Raw genomic sequence first — 5769 nt, 5'->3', positions numbered from 1 at the left:
CATTTATTTCGGATAGCCTGCGAATGAATTGGGCCAAAGGATTGCTAGGTCTTCTGACAAGCTTTTTTAGAGTGCCCAAGAAATTTTCAAAAGGAAAAGCAGAAAATTCCTCTAAATTACCATGCTGCTTTACGTCCTCACAGAGGTGCACTAATCCATGCACATTGTAACAAAGAAATTCCTGACCATACAACACGCCGAAATGTTCAACAAAAGACACTAGACATGTATGAGCAAAGTCATTTAACAGAAAGCTAAATTTCCGACTGAGAAGAATATAAACAGAAACTGACAAAAGCATAAAATGGCTGTACACTGGTGAGGCCAGGACATTACAAAGGACCACTGGACCAGTGTATAACAAGAACTGTCTGAGTTCTGTAGCTTTCCTCCTCAGTATGTGTTAGTGGTCTTGGTTTACGTGCAAAATCAGAAGGTATGTACAATCTCAACCCTACAAGAGAATCTGAAATGACTTGACTCAGCCGGGAAGGTAAACGAACACGGACTGGCCCTGAACTCAGCCAAAGATCTAGAAGTCTCCGCATCATCCCAAGACAAACCAGATGCATGTAGTCATGAGGAAAACCACCAACCATGTCAATGTTTGTTTCTATTAGAGGAGACATGGCAACATGATGGTCTTCATCTATCATCTGCCGGAAAGAGAGGTCAGTCCTAAGTGGGGCATTAATTTCAGGAAAGGTCATTCAGTGTTTGAGATACAGGCCAGTTAGAGTACATTTACCACAGGCGGAGTGGCCAGTGTGACTCTTGATGGCTTTGATAAAAGCCCTAGCAGGTGCATCACATACAACAGAACTAACTTTTAAAAAGAACCATTTACCTTTAATGCCAAACCCACAGCTCAGTGTTTTCAATTCACTAACAAGATCTTTCAAATATTCGTTCAAAGATTTTGGTTTAGAGCTACCACAGAACAGTCCGATAACGAAGGGCCTCTTTACTTTACAGTCCTGAAGAATACCAAGTATTGGCCAAAACTGAACAGAGTTGCTATTAAACAGTGGAATGCCATCAAAGTTTAACTGCAGTCTAAAAATGTGTTGGTCAGGAACTTTGGACGTTTTCAAATACTGTCTTTAGTGAATTTAGTATACCGAAGTAATGAAAATCTCCACCAGCTATCATTTGAGTCTTGTAAGAGGTTTTTGTTTTAAGCAGAGTTCTACCATCTTTAGGAAGGAAAGGGAGTTGCACCCTAAGTATGGTCAAAAGGGCAGACAAAGCAATCAGAGAGATTCCAAAATGTACAGCCCAGCCTGCCAGTGAACCAACCAAATCATCACTCACTAAATTCCCATCATCAGATTGGTCATCATCAGAAGCCGCCTCTGATGACGACTCAGCACACGGCTCCTCAGAATCTGAGGCATGCCTGGTAGATAAATGATCTGAGTGTAATTCCTCCTCACTATCTTGAATGCAACCAAGGGAGTCAAATAAGTAATTTACTCTTTTAACAGCCCTCCTTCTAAGGTTATTTGGTTTACATTTACTTCCAATATCCATGATGATAATTTGAAGGGAAAAGTCTCACCAAATAAATCTGTAAGAAAAAAAACAAAAACAAAATCTGTTGTAAAAAAGGAAGCAGGGTTAAAAGCAGGCAGGCTACATAGTGATATCAGGCATAATTTCAGATATTAATTAAGTGCAGGATTTTAGTTAAAATTATATAAATTATAAGCACATCATATAACATGTACAGTGAAGAGACAGGTTTAGTTCACTTGGTTTCATCATGGCTACACTAACTTGTGGGAACATTTAAGTATGAAAAATTTGAAGCACTGTTTATTTGATTTGTATCTTTCTTATTATAGTAATTGTCATATTGCTTATTATTTGCATGTTTGGCTATTTTAATAACAAAGATAAAATAAAATATATTGTGCTTATACAATTTTATTTAAAAAAAGCTATTAAATGACTCAAATCATGAAATAAGAATTAAGTCATAGCACCCACAGGTAAAGACAGGTTGGGGTTCGTATTTGTGAAAGGTTAGAGAATGTTAACATAATTGATAATGTGATTGTTGCTAACATTTCTGCACGATCACACTGTGGCACGTAATTATTTATTTATTTTAAATAAAGGGAAGAGAATGGTCAAAAAGCAAGGCATGAACAAGCAGTCAAGTGAAGTTTAGTTTATTTTTATTTTTTTACAATTGATAACACTTTACAATAAGGTTTCATTTGTTAACAAAAGTTAATGTATTAACAAACCACGAGTGATAGCCTACATTTCTTACTATATTTGGTAAATATTTGATAACATTAGTTAATAGAAATACAGCAGATCATTGTTTGTTCATGTTAGTTCACGTTAGTTCACAGTGCATACTAACGTTATGTTGCCCCCTTGGACAATAACAACGACAGCTTTTCTTTTCTGTAGATTTATTTGCCCCGGTTGTTTTTCTCTTTTGTTTTCTGTGACAGATTATGGGGCTGAAAGTTTTAACATGAACAACAACATGTGTTAACTGTGCTTCTTCTTTTCCTTTTTACCCACTACTCTTTTCTTCTCACAGCGCCCCCAACAGTATACATCATTTCTGAGACTTTCAATATTTATCCTCTACATTATATTAGTGCAAAATATCTACAATAAACAAAGACAAGAAACAAATTAAATAATTATTTGAGGTCCTTACACCCTCCCCCACTAAAAAAAATAAAATGTTACAAAACATTTTTAATTTACTATCTCTGGGTATATACTGAAAATGTAAGTTCCAATTACAGTGTAATGTACATGCTTTCTCACAGCTTAACAATATAGTTTACTTCCATACAACTGTGACATAATAACAGTGATCTAAACTTTTAGATTTGTTGCATGTTGAGAGGTGTCTTGTCTTTAGGCTCGCTGGTGGGCCCCCCAGAACATCCTGCAATGACAAGTGGACACAACCACCTACACCTCCACAATGTATTAACACATTTCAAATGTCACTTAAGTAATGCATTAATCTCTTAGTGTTTCATCCGGCCTATCAAATATACCTTTAGCTGACCAAACTATAACTCTGCTTTAGAGCATTATTACGACTGTAAACTTACAAAACCCTTAACTGATTATAACTCACTTAACAAAATTATTACTTTGAACATTACTTTTTCAACTCTCACTAATGTTACTTAGAATGAAGGATACAGATTCAGGTGATCAATGCTCAGCTGGGGTTGTACACAGCAGGTTCTCACGTCAGTATTTCCACCACAAACACTCCAGTTCACTGGTCGAAGCGTGGGCTCACCCAGGGTGTCATACGTGTACAGATTCCTAGGTTGCCTGGTTCTGGCAGAAGTTCTCCTGATAGGTTCCGATGCCAAATCACTATCTTCATGCTCGGCTTCTCCAACGAATCTTTCCTCCAGCTCCTGCTCCCCTTGAAGATCTCCCAGCACTTCTTCATCTGACTTATCTGAGTCAGGTATGTTTACAGATTTGTCAACGATTTCTTCAATGTCAGTTTCCTTTTCAGGTTTCCTGTTTCTCTCCTCTCTTCCAGGGTGAAATTCTGCTGCACATGCACACCTCTTTCTGACAGGTTCCTCACCAACACATGATCCCCTGGCTCCAGGACAGAACTCCATGCCTTCCGATTGTAATTTCTTTGCCCCCTTGCAGCAGCCTTCTTCATGTTCTTTTTCGCAATCTCGTATGCTTCTTGCATAGACCTTTTCCACTTTTCAGCGTAGTCGGTGTGAGACTGAGTGTTCTTTACTTGCTTTGTGGGGAGCACCAGATCAATTGGAAGAACTGGCTCTCGACCAAAAAGGAGAAAGAATGGAGAAAATCCGGTTGACTCGTGCACAGTAGAATTATAGGCGTGGACAACTTTGTTCAGGTGTTCTGCCCAATTCAACTTCTCTGTTTCCTCTAGGGTCCTCAACATCCCCAACAATGTCCTATTAAACCTCTCTGCCGGGTTAGCTTGGGGGTGGTAGGGAGTTGTACGTGAATGCCTAATCCCACAGTAACTCTGTAGCTTTTGGAACAGGCTGTTCTCGAACTCCCTCCCCTGGTCATGGTGGATCTTTCCAGGATAACCAAAGCGCATGATGAAATCTTCAAAGATTTTCCGGGCTGCTGTCTTTCCAGACTTGTTTCTGGTGGCGTAAGCCTGAGCAAACTTTGAAAAATGGTCAATGACCACGAGGATATACTCTGCGCCCCCTCTGCTTTTCTCCAGGTGCAGGTAATCAATCGAGATCATCTCAAATGGAGCTGTTGTCTCAATGCTCTGGATTGGAGTTCTGGTGATCTGGTTTGGTTTCTTTTGTCTTAGGCATCGACACACTCTCGTGACATAATGCTCCATCTCTTCTCTCATTTTCGGCCAGAAGAAACGTGCACGAGCTGCTGCCACCATGCGATCGGCACCTAGGTGGGCCATGTCTTCATGTAAGTACTTGTCATACTTTTCAAGTTTTCTGGGATAACTAACTGAGTTCTGGTCATTATTTTTCTTTGCAGGATACCTTCCTCATTAATCTGCAGGTGATGCCATTCTCGTAAGAGTCGTCGCACGGCTTCCGGTTCCCTCAATTTTTCTTTGTGTTTGAGATTGATTTGTTTCTGTTTCAGATCAAGTACTCGGCTGATGACTGGATCACTCAGCTGGGCACTCCTGATATCCTGCGGTGTTAGCCGTTGACAGGTCTCTGATCCACCCTTCAGCTCCTCTGGTAAGACATCTATGTTGCAAGTAATTGCAGATATCCAGTCCACCTCCTCACGTCGTTGTGCTTTTAGGACTTCCCCAATTGATCCCAGCACTTCTGGCTCACATTCCTGAGTACACTCTCTGACTGTGACTTCAATGGGCACTGATCTCCGTGATAAGAAGTCTGCATCTCGATTTGCCGTTCCTGGTCTATATTTCAAAGTGAAACGGTAGTCTGCCAGCTCAGAAACCCACCGTTGCCCTGCTGCATTGAGCTTTGCCGTTTTCATGACATATGTCAACGGGTTATTATCACTGTAGACAGTGAAATGTGGCGCATGAAACAGGAAATCCCGGAAACGCTCTGTGATCGCCCATTTGAGTCCGAGGAACTCCAACTTCCCAGAATGCAGCTTGTAGTTCCTTTCGGCAGGGGTCAGAGTCCGAGACCCATAACCAACTACTCGGAGTTTGCCTCCCTGTCGTTGGTACAGTACGGCTCCTAGCCCTTCTTCTGACGCATCAACATGAAGGACAAATGGCTTTTCAAAGTCTGGGTATGCCATTATGGGTGGGTTTGACAACTCCGCGATCAGCTTCTCCAGTGCTTCCTGATGTCGCCCTGTCCATTCTACTGGCTGTGATGGAGGTGCTTGCGAGGATGAGTTCCCTCTTTTTCCGGAGCCTTTCGTCTTGCACATGCTGGGCTTTGTCAACAGTTCATATAAAGGCTTGGCTATTCTGGCAAAGTCAGCAATGTATGATCTGTAGTAACCAAGGAAACCCATGAGCTTCCTCACCTCACGAACAGTGCTAGGTGTTTCCCACTTTAGTGCTTGCACAGCCTCTTTTTCTTTGGGGTTCATGCTGTACCCATGTTCAGAGATGATACGGCCCACATAGCAGACTTCCCGCTTAAAAAAGTCACATTTCCTTGGCCTTAGCTTGATACCACACTGCTCCTGTCGCTGTAGCACTTTCTTCAAGTCCTCCAGGTGCTGGTTGAAGTCCTTGCTGAAGACTAACACGTCATCAAGATAGGGAACACAGATATCATCCCTTAA

Source organism: Scardinius erythrophthalmus, assembly GCF_964197995.2.
Source record: "Scardinius erythrophthalmus genome assembly, chromosome: 25".
In the NCBI taxonomy this organism is placed as follows: Eukaryota; Metazoa; Chordata; class Actinopteri; order Cypriniformes; family Leuciscidae; genus Scardinius; species Scardinius erythrophthalmus.
The sequence above is the reverse complement of the archived record's forward strand: the minus strand, read 5'-3'. Positions refer to the sequence as shown.